The sequence below is a fragment of the Panthera pardus genome, unplaced genomic scaffold (assembly GCF_024362965.1).
Source record: "Panthera pardus isolate Hobbes unplaced genomic scaffold, ASM2436296v1 HiC_scaffold_3, whole genome shotgun sequence".
Classification (NCBI taxonomy): domain Eukaryota; kingdom Metazoa; phylum Chordata; class Mammalia; order Carnivora; family Felidae; genus Panthera; species Panthera pardus.
In genome coordinates this window covers 33005476-33026317 of record NW_026526876.1, presented here as the reverse complement: position 1 = coordinate 33026317, position 20842 = coordinate 33005476, and the positions used below count along the sequence as shown (strand labels likewise).

Below are 20842 nucleotides of genomic sequence, written 5' to 3'. Positions count from 1 at the left end.
GGGTGGGCTAAATGGGTAAGAAGCATTAAGGAATCTGCTCCTGAAATCATTGTTGCACCATATGCTAACTTGGATGTAAATTAAAAAATAAATTATTGATTAAAAAAAAAGCCCTCTGGCAGCTAAGGGACAAAAAGCAGATTACAGAATTTCAAACAAATTATAATGTTAACTTCTGAAGGAAGTAATTTTTCTACAGACTTTGAATCTTACATATATTTGAACTCCATTAAAGAGGTAACCGTAAGACTTATAGACTTGGAAAAGAAATCTTTGTGAGGATAACCAAGCTCTCAAAATCAGATAAAGACTAGAACACAATCAAGTATCTAGTTCTAAATGAAGAAAGCAATGAATCATTTTGTATATTAATATTCAAATATATTCTACAATTTACTGATGCCATATTATAAAATATATATGCTAAATTTGAGGCTCCAAATTTATAGGATTTTCAAAATATCTCATAATTTGGTAAAAGTGATTCAGGTACATAAAAGAAGAAAGAGAATTATTCTAACTGGTCACAATAATATCATAGTGATAAAACAGATTACAGAGAAAATCAGCAATGATAAATGAACTGAAGCCAAAGGAAAACATAGTTTTGGGTTAAATAAGATTGATCACATTTTCAGGAGGCAGAGGAGGTAAGAATAAGCAAAAAGGAACCATAATATCAACAGGATCTATTTATGAAGGCATTTTGAGCAATATGTTTGTGGTTTTATCTTTAATACACAAAAATATTTATTTGTCTTTATACATTTGAATTAACTATTTATGGATTTAGGTTTAAAACGCACTCAAAAGTACTAAATGATTTCTTTTATGTTTTAGTTTTCTCAAAACTGACTTAAAGTTCTGTCACAGCAAGTTCCATTATGATAAATTACAAGGCACAATCCAGGTGAAGTAAGATTTTTACCAAGTTGTATTATACATAAAGTAAGTAAGTTGGGGGCACCTGGCTGGCTCAGTTGGTAGAGTGTGCAACTCTTGAAATTGAGGTTGTGAGTTCAAGCCCCACGTTGGGTGTAGAGATTACTTTAAAAAATTTTTTTAATTAAAAAAATAAAAAAATAAGTAGGTCATCTTCTAGGCTTATTATATATAAGCCTAAAATATATATATATATATATATATATATATATATATATATATACACACACACACATATATATGTATACATATATATGTATATGTATGTATGTATATGTGTATATATTGTACATATACACGTATACTATATATACATATACACATACATACGTATTGTATATACATACATACATATGTACATATATATGTATATATAGTCTTAAAAATCATATATAATCTTTAAAAATCATATATATGTGCATATATATGTACATATACAATCATATGTAACCTTAAAAATTATATATATGTAATACATATGTAATACATATATATAATTTTTTAAGATTGTAATATTATTTGCTGCAAAAGTGCTAAGACCTAAATACTTGTGCTCCAGAATTCTCCTAAAACATCAAGTTGTAACTTATTTTCATCTTTCTTCTTTAAACTTCTTAAAATGTTAAAATGCTTTTAAACACTAAATTTAATTACAAAGAAACTACTTAATGTGAATTTAATTAAGGCAGAACACAAGTCTCTTGTATTAGCAATGACATATACCCAAGAGAAAGTATCTTTCACTAGAGATTTCCTTTACCAGATACTCCCAAATGAACACATAATAAACATTTAGAGAAGTCATTAAGCATGACTAATGGAATTACAAGGACAAAAATCCATAAACCTAGCAATCTTTGTAGGTATCATCATGACAGAAAAAGCAACACAAAAGCAAACACAGAAAATATACTGAAATAATACAATGTTTAGGGTCACCAGAACTTAAAATAAACTAGACCTTAAAATAAAATAAACATTTTTTCAAATGTTGAAAAAAAACAAACACATCTTCAATATGAAATGAGTGGTAACTTAGTAGAGCTCATACACAGGTAAAGCAATATAATCTCTTTATCACATTTATAAAACAATATAATTCACCATCAGCTTATATATAAAAATATGGACCATTCCAAAGTATAGGAAATAACTCAGTCCTCAAGTCAAATTATTTTAACTCTGAAAACATTAAATGTAATTAGAATGATTTTAATACAGTTCTTCAACAAAAGATGTCATAAACCATACCAAATAAGTATACTATGCCAAATATTTAACACAAACATCACAAACTATGTATTTTCTGCTCCTAAAAAGGAAATACTAACTGAAAATAAAACAAGTTTCTCATTCTAAATCAACACACAAAATTCATTTTAAAAATAACTTTTCCCCCTAGCTTTATTGAGATATAACTGACATAAAACATCATGTAAGTTTAAGGTACACAATGTAATAATGTGATACACATATATATTGCAAAATGATTGTCAAACTAAGGTTGCTTAACCGATCCAACACCTCACATAGTTACAACTTGTATATGTGTGCCTGTGTGGTAAGAACTTTTAAAATCTCTCTTAGCAACTTTAAAATACACAATACAGTTAACATAGCCATCATGCTGTACATTACATACTCAGAACTTACTCATCTTATAACTGGAAGTTTGTACCCTTTGGCCACTTTCACGTAGTCCTCTGCCCCCTGTCTCTGGCAACCACCCATCTGCTTTTTTTTTTTTTTTTTTTTTTTTTTTTTATGAGTTTGATATTTTTAGATTCCACAGATCAGGGAGAACATACAGCATTTGTCTTTGTCTGACTTATTTCACTTAGCGTAACGTTCTCTAGATTCATCCATGTTGTCATGAATGGCAATGAAAGATTTCCTTCTTTTTTTGTGGCCAAATAATATTCCATTATACATATTTCTCTCATATTTTCTTTACCATTCATTAAAACTAACATTTTTTCTTGACTACAAAGTATTCCCTGTTCATTATTGTTTATTACAGAAAAACGGGAAGATACTAGAAACCACACATATACACACTCAGAATCCTAGAACCCAGAATATTTTTTTAACGCCTACACTTTTTTCCAAGTACAACTTGTATGCGATTGTTTTGCAATTTGCCTTTTCATTTAGTAATATATTGTAAACTTTACCTAAGTCATTAAATATTGTTTTATAACATGACTTGAAATGGCTAAATAGTATTTCATTATATAAGATATCCTTCAATTTAGTTAATTAATCCTCTAATGCTGAACACTGAAGTTGTTTCCAATTTGTTGTTATTTTCAATAACACTATGAGGAACATCCTTATATACTAATCTTTGCACATATTTCAGATTATGTTATCTAAATGGAACTGTTAGGTCAAAGGATATGTACACTTTTAAGGCTTTCAATACATGTATATATATCAAACTGCTCTTCAAAAAAAGCACCAATTTACATCTGACCAACGAATATGAAGGTACCAGTTTCTCCACATTCCCAAGCAACGTGGCTTTTATTTTTTCGATATTTTTAGTTTTGTAAATCTGTTAACTGGAAAAGTCATGTCATTGTTTTTATTTGCATTTCTTGATCTCCAGTGCAGAACATAATTCTATATGAACATTGACCATTTGTATCTCTTCTTTTTTCATTTTCTCCTTGGGAGATCCATCTTTTTTATTATTTTCTTTATAGTATTTAAAAAAATTTATTTTTGAAAGAGAGACAGACAGACAGAGTGTGAGCTGGGGAGGGGCAGAGTGAGAGTGAGACAAAATTCCAAAGCAGGCTCCAGGCTCTGAGCTGTCAGCACAGAGCTCAATGTGGGGCTCGAACTCACGAACCATGAGATGGTGACGTGAGCTGAAGTCAGACGCTCAACCGACTGAACCAACCAGGCATCCCAACTTTTTTTCTTACTTTTGGTATATAGTCTTTATATATAATAATATTAACTCATAACCTTTTGTCATATATGTTTACAGTGTTTTTCTCATTTTGTCATTTATCTTTGGCTTCTGGCATTTTTTTTTTCATATAAGAAAGTTTTTAATATTTATGCACTTATGTATTTTTTTCCTCTCATGAGTTATTCCATAAAAGCCACAATTGGTATTTCTTATGTTTGCCTTTTTCAAATTTACCAATAGAACAGGAACATTATGCTAAGTTCTTTTCAAACTAGATCTCTCACATTTGGGTAATAAAAATTCAAAACCATAAATTTTGACAATGTCACATTTCTAGGACAAAATTTAAAATGTGTGCTTAAGGTAATAACTTACTTAAGGACCCATTCCTTTCAAATTATGTGCTCTGCTCTGGTATTGCAAAATCAAGAAATCATGCTTCATCACCAACTCAGCATGTAAGTTTGTAGCCATGTCATTCAGGAAGCCAAATATTTTCTATTTTGTTTTAATACCTTCAACAGTTAAGGCGGAAGGTAAATCTATACACATGACAATGAATTTAGTGTTTTAACTTGGTATTTAAACTCGTTACAAGATAAACTCATCCTTAAAATATTCTTAGGATATATATGTTTCAGGGTTTCCATATATCATTACAAAATGGAAACAGTAACAACAACACGAAAAGAAGGAATATGTGCGTTGCATCTCTAGGTATTAGACCTTCCACACCTTTTGGAATAAGGCTCTATTATGTCCAATTTTCACTATAATTCTCCCTCACTTTCTACCAGAAACAGATCATAAATTGTGAAAACATAAATCCACAAGGTGGATCATCTCATTTTATAAAGAGCTGTATAATGCTGTAGATCTCTAGTTTGCTATTTTTCTCAAGCCTAAAAGATTACCAAAATATTTTAGATACATGAAGCAAAACAAAAACATAGAATTAACATTATTTCTGAGAGAATGGTTTACCTAGTTCAAACTACAAATGACTGTATTATAGAATGCTATATTACAAACCTGATAAATTCTAATTTTTAGTACTTTAACAGATTAAGGGCTCAACAGTTTCTATTTATAAATGTTACAATGACATTTGTGAATGTAGCTTATTTAAAACATTTTCCCCAGGTTGAATTTTTAAGTCCCATTCTTTATAAAAACATAACGATCTGCACAGGTTACAGGCTCTGAATTTTAGACAACACAAAATAGTTTTTTCACAAACTTTCTAATTTACTCTCACCTAAAGGCTGGAAAACCCCACTGAAGGTTTTTAAAAACTTATCACACATAGAGAAAAAAAAAACTGCTTTAATTGTAGGATCTCACTGACACAAACATAAGGAAATTCTGAGTTATAGATACTTCACATTAAGCTTTTTCCACTGACATTGTAACTTCTGTCAACATTCAAAGAAAATTCAACCCTGGTCAAAGGTGACAGTTTGACAATCCTGGAAGACAACATCCTCTGTTTATTTGAACAAGTTTATACTCTCTGCTCAGGGAATTGAAGTTTTTCTCCTCCCTGACTTGACCTCTCAAATTCAAATCAGCACACTTTAGGGTAATAAATTTTGGCCCCAAGATTTAACTTTACAATCTACCTCCAAGGAAAAATGCTGAGACCATCACATATAAAATGGAATACATTTCTGAGACTAGTTTCCAATGGCCTTTGCATAGCTCTAAAATACAGAATAATTGCTTTGGTTGCCTTAAAAATTAACTTCCCAAATTAAAACTCTTTAGTCCTTCTATCTCAGAAATCACAATTAGTAACTCTAAAAAGCTTCAATAAAACAAGAAGAGGGCTGCAAACCCCTTCAAAATAAAGTTGTAAATAAAATGAGCTGGATACTTGCATTTTCAGTCAACAAACACATGTTACATGCTAAACTGGCATAAATGATCCTTTTGTTTGTAATGAGAGGCCAAGGAGATAGCTTATAGCTCTTCTCCCATGATGTATATGGTAATGTTAGTGGAAGAACAACAAAGGAAATTTATAGTTAGAATTAAGACCTTCTCTGTTTTTACATAATTTCCACTAGGATTATATACATTAGTTGGAAAAATACTTACAATTACCTTCATAAACTTTAAAAATTTCTAAATACATATAATTTTTTTTCTATTAAAAACAAACAAGAGTCCATTTGGGAACACAAATAAAGAAACAGAAGTCTCAAAGAAACCAAGTGTCCTTTTGCAGTGCAGTGGTCAGGAACACAGTCTCTGGAATCAGCTTGGTCTGGGTCTGGATCCAGCTCTGCCATTATTACTAGCAATGTGACCTTGGACAAGTTACTCAACTTCTCTGTTGCCACTTCTTCATCTTTCATCTGAAAATAATACCCACCCTCTGAAGATCATGAGTTAAAACATGGTAGGAGCTTATAATAGTCTCTGCTTGGCACACTGTAAGTGGACAATGTTAGGTATCATTTTTATTATCTTTCTACTTTTAAGTTTTAGACCTAATTTGAAGTACTTTTTAACTAATTTTCTGATCACTTTTTGAAAGAGGGCATAATTATTATATAGATAACTAGTACATCTTTCCAGATGAGCCCATGGTAGGTAGAGCTATAGCCCACAGTGGTAAATAGTTGTTTTTAATACAAACCATGGATGTGGCTGTTATTAGTAACTCTGGCTTGATCTCCCATATGCAGAAAAAAATCCCCTACAAGGGGAAAACAAGCAGTATTAGAAAATACTTGGGTTTGTCCTACACCATTGCAGGGTAAAGCCAAATTCACTTTACTAGCCTGATGGGCATTGAAAATATTAGTCATCGGAGCGCCTGGGTGGCTCAGTTGGTTAAACATCCGACTTTGGCTCAGGTCATGATCTCACGGTTCATGAGTTCGAGCCCTGTGTGGGGGGCTCTGTGCTGAGAGCTCAGAGCTTAGAGTCTGCTTTGGAATTTGTGTCTCCCTCTCACTCTGCCTCTCTCTCTCTCTCTCTCTACCTCTCTCTTTCTCTCTCTGCCTCTCTCTCTCTCAAAAATAAATAAAACATAAAAAAAAGAAAATATTAGTCATCAAATTAATCCCAACAAATAACAATAATTGATTGGCTCATTGATGTATTTCCCCTTGTCTTCCCCAACCTTTCTCTAACTAGTCAGAAAGGAAAGTTTTCATATTTTCTGAGAATCTCATTACTGCTCTCAAACCATACTCTATATCTTAGTAGAATTTAAAAAATGAGTCAGCACAAGCACCTCAAAAAACTAGCAGTGCATAGAATGTGGAGATATTTCTCTTCATAACAGAAATCTGTAAAACATTTTTAAAAAAAAAAAGTTAAGAGTGCCAAGAGCAATGGAAGAATAAATGGAGGGTGAGTGTCGGAATAGATCTTGCAAGCTAGCTTCCAAAAGATAAACGTTATGAATCAATACATGTATTTTTCATCTTAAAAGTATTATAATACATGGGAAATAGATGTAATTGTTACAAATAAATCCAGGGAAGAAAATATCCAGTGTGTGACAAATTATTACTCTCCTTTACTGAATATGGGGGGGGGGGGGGGGAGTGGGAGGTCAAGACATTCTGTATTAAACTCGACTACAAAGTGCACTACGCATAACTGTGCAACATGCTAATGCAGTATTGCCTTCAGTAATGTGATCCAAAATAAAATTTAGGAGAGATAAACTGTCCCTAAACTGCAAACATGTTTGAATTCCAATTTAATCAGGAGTCTATTTAGTCATTTATACTTCTTAGAACAAAGTTAGTTGAGGGTCAGGAAAAGGCCACTTGCTTTAATCACTGGAACAATACTATATGTACTTCTTTCAAGGATGTACTTCTCAAGGCTCCACATAACTTGTATTCCAACATTTATGTTAAAGGTGACATACTATGTAAAAATTATCTGGGAGGGTCAAGGAAGAGTTTTATGGCTGAGGGTGATTTCTCCTAAGTTCTACTACCATACCCTAAATTTGTCCTAATTCTTATTTAAATTCTCCATGACATTCTGTACGACTTAAGTTGGTCAGAAAAACTGCTATAGTCACTAGTTAATAGGCGGGTTCTATATTACATAAGCCCAAGGCAAGCCCTCTTTAAAACTCTGACCTTCAAGACTCCACAGAACACATTTCAACTCTTAGTACATACATTATGTAGGTACCTGGAAGGAAACGGATAGCTACAGCCCCATTTTTCTGTTCCTTGCACCTTTGTTGTTGTAAGAGTCCTTCAGTTGGGAAAAGATTCAGGAATGTCCTGCCTTCCCAACTGGGTATTTAGTCTGAGTTCGGGAAGGGAGTCATAAAGCAGTAAAATGGACAAAGATAAACCACATGGCATCTGATGCTTTATATGTTTAAAATAAAAATGTGACACTACAAGAAAGTTAATATGTGGACCTAATTTTGAAAATACAAACAGGAAGCACCCCCACCCCAATATTACCATTAAAAAAAAAAAAAAAAAAAGGAAACCAAACCTCAAAGATACCTTCCAAGGAAGTCATGGGTGTGACCAAAACTAACAAAAGTAATAAACGTCATCTAAAACCCTGAAAACACCAAAAGTGAGGGTATTTAACCAACTAAAAATCTAACTCCTGTAAAGTACTCCTCTCTTTGATCAGTAAAAATAGCATAGATTTACATACATAAAGTCTTCTCCAAACTGGCTTAAGTGTTTCAGTAACAGGATCATCATAAGAAGAAAACATCCGATGTCAATATTCTACTTAAAATAAAGACAAAATTATTAAAAATGAATATAATTTTTTTAAAAAGTTTTTATCACTGTGATACTCATGACTTAAATGCACAGAAAACTGTCTGATCAATGGAAACTAGATTGTTAAATTTGACTTTCTTATTCCCAGAAATAAGCATAAAACTGTTGTGTTTCCAACATTGCAGGGGAAAAAATACTTCTGATTTTAGAACATTTCTATTAACAAAGCCAAGACTTAAAGAATTTTTTTTTTTTTCCTTTAACCACTACACAAAATTGGGGACAGTGACACTTGAGAGCTAACTTTTCAAGATAATTTTTATTAAGTTCCGGAGTCAAAGTATTCTGCCACTTTATTATGAACTCAGTAACCTGGAACTGTCAAATTAACTTGTTAAAAGAATAAGTTTCAAATACTCAAAACCAGTTAATAAAAACTGGAAGTTTTTTGCTTCCTTTTTTTGTAGGAATAATGCGGTAATCTACTGCACTCTAATAGAAGGGGAAAAAATGTCTCACTTGGTAGGTAGCACATCCAGAGATCTGTGAATACTTTTATGAGATACACACATGTTTACAGGGCAGTAGTAAGATTCCTTTGATTCTACCCTCAACCTGCAATCTAATCTTGCACGTGTTATTTACCTATTTATAACATATTCCTTTTACAAGACTGCTTCTATCACCTACCTACATAAAAACAAGCCAAATGAACCACCACACGCACGTTCATAAATATAAACCTAACACAAATCACAAATAACTTGAAAACCAACACTAATATAACTTGAAAAACTTGACATAAGTACCAAAAGAGCAATAATGACACCCTTTGCTAGTCTTGATGTGGTTTTTGTCTATGTAAAGAACATTTTAAAAAATCAATTGAGAGCAAGCAAATGAAGATGAAATGAGAAGTTGGGACACAATAGGAAGTGCTGACCAAAATATTTATGTTGTAACACTTCAAACAATGATAGCACTTCCCGCCCCCCCCCCCACCTTCTATCACATATATCAGGGAGTACCCATTGAAGAAATACATCCACCTTAAATTTCTTAATACAATCCATATTAATATCCTGTTGGCAAAAACATGAATGCTGAAAAGGCCAGGACTAGGGAGAAGGTGGGATAATTTGTTGAGTTGGGTATACAGCAAAGATTTTATGTACTTCAGCTCCAAGTTATGCAATAACCAAACTGCTAGTGATAGAAATCAACTCTTTTTTTTTTTTTTTTTTTTGCTTCTGAGGTTTTGCTTTTTTGAAAAAAGATCTCTCCATTCCTTCCCTGTATCTCAACCAGGTGCTTGAAATTTTCATCTTCCAAAGGCTACGGAACACAAGCAATCTACTAGATAACACTTACCTGACCAAAGGTGTGGTGGTGTTTTAATTGAACGGGACAGACATCACAAATTGTCTCATGGTAAATTTTTCTTAAAATTGGCAGCCCCTTCTCCCATTTATACTATCAATTCTAACAACTGTAATCTTCCATGAGATGGAAATTGGTACCAAAACAAATAAAAAACCCAAAGCCTTGATATAAGGTCAATCAATAGGATTCCACCATGTGAAATGATCAGAACTGATCCAATGTTCACGGTGTTACGACATAAAATTAGAAAAATGTGAAAGGTACACAAAATAAAACACGTTGTTTTCTAACAGCCATTAAATATAAACAATACAATATAAACAAATGAACCATAACAGAAGAATGTTGAAGAAAGAGGCAAAATTATATTATCTTCATCGAACAATAACAGAATTATTTGAGGTAATATACACAACAGCTGAAAGCTTATTATGGCCCAGGCAGCTATCCAACCACTTTGGAAACCTAAGATATCAGTGGATGATAAACATCATTTGAACACTGAGAAAATGACATAAAGCTCAGTTTAATAATTTGGCGACACACGGCCCTTTCAAGGGGCATTTCCCAAGGACATTCCAGAGACAATTAATGGAACTGTATTTAGGCAAAAATCCACTACTCCATAGGGTTTTGGGCAGAGCACTGATCTAAGAGTCCTCAGACCGACATTTCAGTCCCAGGACGACTGAACAGCTGCGTGAACCGAGCAGATCACCTTCTCCATCTACTTGGGGCCTCAGTTTCCTCATTTGTACAATAAAAGAGAGCGCCATCATTGCCAGGGTCCTTTCCAGCTCTTAACATTCCATGACCCACTTTCAGTACTATTTGTTTGATATAAAGGTCTGACAGGAGCATGGGGGACAAGAAGAAAAAGAACTGGGCATGGTTCTCCGGGAAAGAGAGGATCGCTATCTCTTTCTGCCTTTAACATTCTTGTGGTTTTCACTAATCTCATCTTCCTAAAAGCTGACACTTGTTTTTCTTCCTCGCCTTTTCCATCACTGCTGGCTACAAGTGTTTGCAAACGCCTCTTGCTCCACACAAGTTCTTTCCTCTTTGATCAGCGTGACCATCTTGCCAGATTCCTTCAGCCTCAGACCAGCTTTTGTGACACCACGACTCCCCTTCCGACTCTCCATATCTACCCCGACACCAGGCGCACTTTTTTACTCTTTAGCCCCGGCTAGCAAAAAAAAAAAAAAAAAAAAAGGGCACGCCACATCCCACCGCCACACGCACCAGCCCGGGCCTTGGCGGGTCCTGATGTGGGATCCCGCACCCCAGAGCCGTATGGAAACATTCGTATTTGTTGTCTTGACTCCTTATAAGGCACTGTTCCTCGAGGCTAGGCGAACACCTCCCACCCCACCGGGCACCCCCCGAGCTCATCCCACCCCCGGGAGTCGCAGATCCTTCTTTCGAAAAAGGAGAAAAAGCAAGGGGACGCCAGCGGCTACTTGGCACTGCAACCCGGAGGTGTGAGGTGGCCCACAGCAGCCCCCTCCGCTGGCGGGGGTCGGCGCCGGGGCCCTTCACACGCCCACCCCGACACACGCGCCCGCACGGTCCCCACACTCCACACCCTCGGCCCGCCACCGCCGCGGCACGACGCCCCTCGCGCGCCCCCAGCGCCCTCGCCCCCTGAGCCCCCCGCCCCCGGCGCGCAGTCACCGAGGCCGCCTCCCGGCCCGCGGAGCGATGGCGGCGGCGCGGCCCTGCCGGGCGTCTGGGCGGCCGGGGCGCGGGGCCCCGCCCGGGCGGGCTCCCCGGCCTCGCTCTCCGGCCCTGAGCCCGGGAGTCGCCCCGCAGCTCCTACCTCGCTCGGCCCCTCGGGCGCCAGCCGCCGCCGCCGCCCGCCCGCTCGCTCGCTCCCTCCCTCGGCCGGGCCGCCGCGCGTAGTCGCCTGCGCAGGGTCCCCGCCCGGGGTGACGGCTCCAGCCGCCGAGTCTCCTCACGCCGGGACCCGCGGGGGCGCGCGCGCCGCTCGCGCACCGAGGCCCGAGCGCGCCCCGCGCCGGCGCGCGCCGCTTCCTGGTTCCGCCCGGCGCGCGATCGCGAGCCCCGTGGTCCCTCGCACCGGGTCCGCGGCCGCCCTGGAAGGACCCGGAACCCCTCGGCGCGCCGGGCTGGGAGCGGAGGGGTTGGGGGGGTGGGGAGGCGCTGGCGCCACGCGCAGCCCCTTGTCGCTCAGACGGGTGGCGTCCCCTCTCGGCTCCCGAGCCGGGTCCCCCGGGGCCACGAGCACATGCTGCTTTGTTTGGGTCGACTCGACCACCACGAGCAGGGCTCGGGCCAGACTGTTGTGGTCGCGTTGATTGGCACCCCCCTCCGCGGCCCGCCACCCGCCCTTCCCCCGGGCTGAGGCCCACGTTCCGGGTCCTATCCCTCCCAGGCCCAGGTCAGAAGTCCACCGCTGCCCCATCAATAATTATCCCGGGTTTGCTCCCTGGAGGGCGTTTCAGCCAGAACTGCCGCTTACCATCCGGGCGGAAAGCCTGAATGGACACAGCGGGAGTTTACACTCGCCCAAGTCAACTGGATCGGTCCACTGTTCCAGAGTGAATGGAGGAGGAGGGGCGGCGGGGGGAAGGGGCGTCTGACACCATCTCCTTCCCTGGGGACTTTTGCTCGCTCCCGCCAGTTAGAGCTTCGGGGAGGGACTGGCTGCGTTACCAAGAGAAGGAAGAATAAGCACCATCACCTTTGTAAGATCCAGGGAAAGGGGTCTCTGAGAGCCTTTTCCATGTAATGGGGAGGGGGTGTGGTATCTGAGAAGGCAGCCTGAGTCACCCACTCTCCTCTGGCTACATCTCTGGAGCTGGCCAACCGTTTCCCTGGCAACCCGCCAAGGGCCAGCACCAAAGCAAGGCATGTCAGATCTCCAGAAACCTAGCTGCAGGGGCAGAAGGAGAAGGACTCCACACATACACCCAGAGCTTCCCTTCCCTACAGTCTGCAAATCTTCATGTCCAGAGATGACCAAGATCTGAAAGGCCCCAAGCTCTCCCATAATCCTCCTTTGGCAGCTCTTCCCAGCAGCCTTCCCTTCCCCTCCAGAATAACACCAGCCACAAAGATCTTTGTGTCTGTAGCTGATCACAAAGTCCTTCTCCCCCACCCAGGCAACTGCTTCTATCCCACACTCTGGGCCAACACCTGGCACAGTGCTTTGCCCAGAGTTGGTGCAGGGCATTTGGAGGCTGGACCAGGAGGACAGGCTGGAGCAGGAAGCTGGATGGAAGCACCAGCACTGAGCATTCTGGCACCTCTCTGGCAGTCACTGTGCAAGATGTTTCAACACTTGAGCACACTGCATTTCTCTCGAAAGTTTTTGCACCTGCACACGTGCTGTTCCTCTGCCTGGAATGTACCCCCTGCCTTCGGTGACAGTTGGTCCAGGCAGTGAGAACCTCTCTCCCCCTGTTTCCCTGATGTTCATGCCCCTATTATGGCACCTCTAGTGTTGAAGGACAATCTCTTGTTTATATGTCTCTCTACCCCTGCCAGCACACGATATCCCATGTACCTTTAAATCCACCCCCTGCCCAGCACAGAGCAGACACCCAATAAACATTTGAGGAACAAACTCTCCACTCTAGGAATAGAAATGGAAACCAGGAGGACTGTGTAGTAATTAAGAGCAAAGAATCTAAAAGCAGTCACCTCCTCGAGCTGTGTGATCTTAAGCAAGTTTTTGGCCTCAATTTCCTCATTGTAATGTGGTAATAGTAATAGGACTTACCTTGTAGCATTGTTGTAGGAATTAAGTGAGGTAATATGTGTATAGGGCTTCAAATGCCTTAAAGCACTATACAGCTGTTAACTACTATTACTGTTTTCAGTAAAGGCTAAGATTTACACCTCTCTTCCTAGGACTGGTCAGGTCTAGGACTGGATCCAGCTGCCTTGACAGATAGCCGCAGGGTGCCCTGGAGGGTGGGGCAGGTACACCTCTTTATTCCTTCGTCTCATAACCCATCTCTGACTGACCACTATGCACAAAGCTAGATCTGGCTGGCTGTGTGCACAGACACGAAGGACAGAATGTTCTGAGTGACTACCTCAGCAAAACAAGAACATTGTCAACCTGAGAGGAAGGAAGGTCTAGCACCCTCCCTACTTGCCAATCCGGGTGAGGTGAGAGCTTCTTCTCTTGGGCCTCAGGGACATAGTCCCCTACGTGGAGGAAACACCAGACTGAGACATAACACAGAAGGAGTCCTAGAAAGAAAGAAACTGAACAGGAAGCTAGGATCCAGAAAGCCCTACAGAGAGCCCATATAGAAAGTTCTCAGAGACATACCCAGAGATGTAGTGACATCCACTGGAGAGAGAGTTGGTCATCTCTTAGCCAACCCTGTCCTGACCCAGGAGAGAACGACGCTTGGGGAGAGCCTGGAAGTCTGGTGGGTAGCCCTTGTCCATATGTCCAGCCTACTCTCAACCGGGGACTGACTTGAGCCTCCTTCCCTTGCTCTGGAGGACAAGCATGTGGCTACCACAGAAAACAGCTCCTACTTCACACCTCCCTCAGCCCAGCCTGCCCCCAGGGAGAACGTAGGCCATTTTCTGGAAACATCATTGAAACCACAGCCACAACCCCCTCTAGTTAGAGACCCATGCTCATGTGGTTTCCTTCTCCAGAATGCTCTGAACCCTGGGAATCAGGCTGTCCCTGGGGAACCACCAGCCACACAGAAGGAAGGACCCTTGTGGGAACTTTTCTTTCATAGGGGCATGACTCCTCCTTATTAAGTCAATACAGGCATTGGACATTCAACGGACAGGAAGGCAGATCTCCAGGGCCTTAGAATGGAGATTTGTCACAGCCAGTGGTTCAGGAGAGGCTTTGTCAATGCCAGGGCTTACCTCTGCCAGAGCGTGGGCGGTGAAAGGAGCTGAGTTTTTCAGTTAGATCTGCTTCCAAATCCCAGCTCTGCCAACTTACCAGCTGTGTGACCTTAGTCAAAGTACTTCACTTCTCTGAGGGCCTCATTTTCCCTCTTGTGTGAGTCATGGGAAGTAAAGTATAATAGACATTTGCAAATGCATAGAATCTTTCTGGGATGCATACAAGACTGGAGTAATTGTGGTTGCTCCTGCAGAGGGGATCTAGGGGACAGGAAAGGAGAAAGACTAATTCTTCACCATTTTGAATCGTCTGAGTTTTATACCATGCGCTATACTACCTATTAAAATATTAGGAAGGGGCCCCTGGCTGGCTCAGTTGGAAAAGCGTGCAACTCTTGATCTCAGGGTCATGAGTTCAAGCCCCATATTGGGTGTAGAGATTACCTAAATAAATAAAACTTAAAGAAATAACTAAAACATTAGGAAAATGAACTTTCTTTTAGTGAAGAAAGTGGAGAGACAATGTTTGTGAAAGTAACTAAGCGTCATGGCTGGCTTGCAGAAAAGGCATTTGATAAATGTATGTTTCTCTTTCCTTCCTTCAGCCCAACCCCAGCCAGCTTGCTGGGCCAGGAGGGCCTGGGACGGGGGTGAGGTGAGGGTGGGGAGATGGGATGTGAGCAATGGAGGCGCAGGTCCTTAGACTCGCCTGGGGATTCTCACATACTCTCTGTCTTGCCCTTGTGCACCTCACTTACCTGGGCTCCCTTCCAGCAAGAACTAAAGGGGTGGCTGGCTCTCTGGAAAGCTGAAGGGGCTCCCACCTGGCTTCTGGGACGGGGTCAGCCTTCCCTCTCCACCCAGAGCTCCAGGGCAATGCTGCATTATCCGGAGATGGCAGGGCTGACACAGAGGAGAGAAGAGAGCATCACCCCAGGCAATATCTTGCTGGCTCGCTGGGTAGGACTAAGAACTCAAGGGGCACCTGGGTGGCTCAGTCAGTTAGGCGGCCACCTTCGGCTCAGGTCATAATCTGATGGTTCATGGGTTTGAGCCCCGCATCGGGCTCTGTGCTGACAGCTCGGAGCCCGGGGCTTTCTTCGGATTCTGTGTCTCTCTGCCCCTCCCTGCTCATCTTCTGCCTCTCTCTCTCTCTCAAAAATAAATAAACTTAAAAAAAAAAGAAAAAAGAAAAGAAAAGAACTCAAAAGTCAGCCCAGCACCAGACAAGGATAAGGCGGCGGCTGCTGCTGCCATGGGCAGGAAAGCAGGTCAAGTGGGACTAGAGCTGGCAGAGGCCAGGATGAGAGAGGAGAGAGCCTTCTGGGTGCTGTGGGTCAGGATGTGTGAAAGGGAAACAGGGGTCTGTACTAGTGTAAGGGAACCCCGGAGGTGTCAGAGCGTGGAGAAGCCCTGTCCTGTTTGAGGGAACCTCACTAAGCCAACAAATATCTGTGAAGCCTCTACTAGGAACCAAGCAGTGGAACACAGCCCTTTCAGCAACTAGTTAAGAGCCACAAGAAGCGGCCTGAAGTACAGGATTGAGAGCTGCAGGACAGCAGAGGAGAAAATGCCTACTACCTCCACTGGCCAGGGTCCCTGAACACCTCTTAGGTGCTCATCGCTGTGACTGACAATCCTTCACAGCAATCCTACGAGATGGCTCTTGCTGTTCCTCTTTTACAAAGGAGGTGGCTCGGCCCAGAGAGGCAGACTAACCTGCCCAAAGTCACACAGCAGAGCAGGCTTTGTACCAGGTCCAAAGTCTTTGCATTTTTCTCTACACCACACTGACCCCATGAAAAGGGGGGAGGATGTTACCAGATGGCCAAGGGAGGATGGCATTCCAGGTAGGTGGAATGGCGGGGGGGGGGGGGGCATAGCTTGGAGTGAGAGAGGCCAGTGGACTAGGGGACTGCATGACTGGAGCAGGAGTAAAGGGAAGGCCCATGCGTAGGGTGGATTTCAGCACCAAAAGAAGAGCAGGGCAGTAGCCAGCAAGGCAGGGATGGAGCATTGGCCTGGACATCATTTGGGAGCCAATTTTGGAGGCTGGGAGCAGGGGAGTCGGCAGTGAAGATGTGGGTGGGTTTGTGACATAATACACCAGGGAACAATGAGAACCAGGGACAGGGAGAAAGGAAGCCCCTCTAGTCATAACTAAGGAAAGTGGCCAAGTGGTGGGGGTAGCAGGGAAGGAGTCCTCTCCCGCACGTCCCTCCGAGGGCTTGAGGTTGGCTACTGGGCTGGCTAAGGCACGGGAGATTTCTTGTTGGCCCGGAAGGAGGAGAAATGAGGTGAGTGAGAAGAGAGACCTGGTGGTCTTCGTGGAACGGGATGGGAGCCAGATTCCAGCCAGGGCTCTCCTCAAGACAGCTGGCAGCCCTGCTCGGGGACCCAGCTCTGTGCCCACCTCTCCTCTCTCCACCCCCCAGGCTCCAGGGCTCCAGGACCCTTCTGTGTAGTGAGAAGGAACAGCAAAGGCTGGGCTCCATCCTGTTCTCCCGACTGGGGAGGAAATGTGTGCTAAGCACAGACGTTGCACCCCCTCTTCTCCTTGTTCCACAGGTGGCTCTCCCTGGGCAGGTGGCTCGGGCAGCTGGACAGGCTCTCCCTCCCACCCACCCAGTGTGTCCTGTACCCCTCCCGCCCCTATTCTCAGAAACGGAGCAGTGTCGCTGTGCCTCAGGCAGGATGGCCTTGTGTTCTCTGGTAACTTCACTGTAAACTGACTTCCCTGAAGAGGGGTAGAGGACAAGGGACGGAGGCAGGAAGGGCAGACAGGCTTCACCCAGGACCCAGCAACTCCTTCCTCTCCCCCAGATTCACACAGAATTACTTACCCTCGGTCCTGCTGTGTCTCCAGGGATGAGAATGGGAACAGCTGGGGACAGCATTTCTACAGGGAGGTACCAGGATATGGAGACGGGAGAGGCAGGGACAGTGTGGTCTTAGGGGTGCTGTATATGCTGAGTGTGGGCCTGTGCGCCCCTCCCCCCCCCCCTTTCAGGAGCTTTGGGGGCGGGGCTGGAGAGAAAGCAGACAATCCCAGCAGAGGCAAGGTGGGGGTGGGGGTGGGGGCGGTGGGAGAAGCCGGAGGTTTAAGCCCAAGGCTTCAGCTCTCCTTCTGCCGGCACAGAGATACTTCCTGGAATGCCTCCAGCTTTCTTGGGAAGGCTCTTCACCCCCACCCTGCCTCCCCTCTGGCTCCCACAAGATGGGAACTCTCCTTGAAGAAGGGACTTGGAGCAGAGGAAACAAAGACATCTCTGTACCACCTCCCTCCACCCCCAGGGCCAGTTAGGTCAAGGTGACCTTGATCTGTTCTCCCCAGGGAAGGGGGCATGAGCTCAGCCTTCTGGGCTAACCTTGTTTCCAAGGGCAGGCTAGAAACGGGACTCGGGATGACTCTTCCCTTCCTCCATAACCTTAAACCCATCTTCATATAACGCACAGGTCAACAGAGCAGGGGAACGGACTGGCATGGAGACGGTGTGCCTCACTCCGTGCCACAGAACCGTGATGGGCTAGCCCAGCCAAAGGAGATGTCCTCCCTCTGTGGCATGTGCTGGGGTTGCCGGCAGTTGAGGAAGGCTATCCCGAGACCTCTCCGTGGGGCCGTCCACTTGGGTCCTGGTGTCAGCTGTACACTTTCTGGCCAGACAGCTGTGGACAGGTCTCCTTTCTGGACTAATCCAAGGGGATGAATGTGACTCTGCCTCCCTTTGAGGTTGTTGCAAAGATCAGTACAACGATGTTTGTATGCCAACGTGCCACGATTCAGTTCAGGCTGTATGCGTGGTGTGCAAACTACAAACGAGGCTAGGGATTATCGTTATTCCTAATAATATTTTATGGTCAGTCTTCCTTTAGGGAATGTATTCCGTGTGATTTTTAAAAATCCTTCCTCACTGCCCATGTAATGCTATGTCTTGGAATTGGGAATGAGAGGCAATTAGCAGAGGCCTGGGATCCCAACTCAGTCCAGACCTTAGAAAGTTTCTGATCTTCCTGAACCCCATCCCGGAGGCCTCAGTTTTCTCCTCTATAGTCTGGGCCCCTAAAACCACTAGGGTGCTTTGTGGTGGGAAATAGCAGAGACCAAAGCAGAGGATTGAAAGCAAAAAGAAACCCCAAATTTGACATTTCCGGGTAGTTGTGTTATCCGGAGCCACGACCACAATCACCTCTGCCCCCAACCCAACTTTGACACCCTTCCCTCCTTCACTCCCTTGGGTGGCCTTTGCCCATCCTGGGAAAGCTCCAAAGCTCCTCCTCCTCCCCCACTGCGTTGCAAAGGGAAGACAGAGGCACAAGGAAATGGAGAGAAACCCAGACAGAGTCAAAGAACCAGAGACAGAACAGATACCTAGAGAGAAAGAATCAAAAGGAGGAGAATCAAAAAGCAAGAGGAGGCAACATGCAGTGAAGGACATTGGGATTCAGGGCCTCAAAGGTAGAGGGCAAATGGGGAGAGAGTCAGAGTCAGTGGGGTGGGGGCGGGGGGGGAGAGGGGGGACAGCTGCAGCCACTGGACACAAGGTGGGGGCACAGCATGTGAGCTCACAGAAGGTGCTAGGGCATCTCCACTTAGGCCAACCCTTCCAGTTTTGCTCACTGGCACCTCAGTCCTGGTTTTTTAGGACCCAGGACCATCCTCCTTCCAGTCCAGCCCAGCCCAATCTAGCCAGATGTTTGGTGGGGGCAGCTGCCAGCTGGAGCAGCAGGCCCCTGCAGGCCCTGGGGAGCTGGTTGGACAGGCAGCTGCCTGGAGGTGGGCAGGCAGAGCTCCCGCTCTGGATTTGGCACCCCAACAGCACCTTCTCCAGATGCCTAGAAGTGGGTACACGGCAAGGGTGGTCCTCTGTCCTCCAGATGTGGCTCAGAGGACTTGGAACCCAAGGAATCTCCTCCCAACAACTGGCTTACCCATCTTCTGGAAGCCAGAGGCTGGAGGGCACAGAGGCCAAGGTGGGCCTACCCTCCGTGTAGCAGTAGGTTTGGATCTGCCGCTAACAGGTTGTGTGACACTGACCAAGTCTCTTCCTCTCTCCAGCCTCTGTTTCCCCATTTGTAAAATCATCTTTACAGGTCTTCCCAGCTCTGACACTTGACTCTCGTTCCAGGTGGTCTCCTAGCTCTGTGTGTCTGGCCCTCCTCTGCCAAATGAATCGGTCCGGAGGGAGGCAAGAAGCAGGCAGAGGCCATGTGCTTCCTCCTCCATGAGACTAAGAGGCTGCAGCCACACATGGAAACGTGTGTGTGAGACCCAGACATCCCAGCTTCTGCAGCTTGAAACTTGGCCTTTTCCCTGAAGTACAAAGAATGAAAGTGGAGGGGGGGAGGTTTACTGAGGGGCAAGAAGGTGGGGTGGGGGGGGGGGGGAAAGGGAATGGAGAGAAAAGGGCAGATCCAAGAAGGCATAGGGAGGGAGGGAGATAGATGAGAATGATTCCCTCCAGGACACATGGTCTTGGCCCAGCTGGGCCCTCCCTTGGTGCTGCCAGTGCCGGCTGCCAGGCCGAGGGGAGGCCCAGAGGAGAGGAAAGCTGGGCAAAGGTGATGGAAGGTTTCCAGCCCAGCCTTGCCCAACTCTGCAGGGGCTCTCAGGGAGGGGGCTGTGACCCATGCAAGGCTCAGGGAGGCTGTTCCCTGCTCTGGCAAGGCCTACAGGCAGTTGTGAGGTTGTGAGGATTCAAAACAGCCCTCCCGGACTTCCCAAACCTTTCTGAAGGTAGGACCAACCTCAGATGTGACTGGGCGGGGTGAGCAGAGGGGCAGGATCATTTATGGATCACAGTCTGCCAACTAGGCCATATGCCCACTCTGTGACCCTGGGCAAGCCCCTTCCCCTCTCCCGACTTCCATTTCTTATCTGCCAAATTTGGGGGAGGGGTTCGAAACATATGACTGCCAAGGTTCTTTCCTGTTTCCACTGCAGGGGCGAGTGCAGGGTGGTGGGAGTAATGGAAGGAGGGGAGGGCAGGGCCCTGGTGGTGAGCCG

General features: G+C 44.1%; 1 protein-coding gene and 1 long non-coding RNA gene across 2 annotated transcripts in view; both read right to left on the bottom strand.

The window, feature by feature from the left end:
- Positions 1-11964, bottom strand: part of LOC109258541 (signal transducer and activator of transcription 5B) — a 65036-nt gene extending 53072 nt beyond the window's left edge. The window contains exon 1 of the mRNA XM_053893459.1: positions 11804-11964. The gene's annotated coding sequence lies outside the window, so the exon portion shown is untranslated. The remainder of the gene's footprint in view (positions 1-11803) is intronic.
- A 2835-nt stretch (positions 11965-14799) lies between these two features.
- LOC109258506 (uncharacterized) lies at positions 14800-17957 on the bottom strand. Its single transcript, XR_002076339.2, has 3 exons — positions 17682-17957; positions 15597-15741; positions 14800-15099 (listed from the first exon to the last, which is right to left on the bottom strand). It is a non-coding gene; the product is annotated as an uncharacterized LOC109258506 (long non-coding RNA).
- Between the last annotated feature and the right edge of the window lie 2885 nt (positions 17958-20842).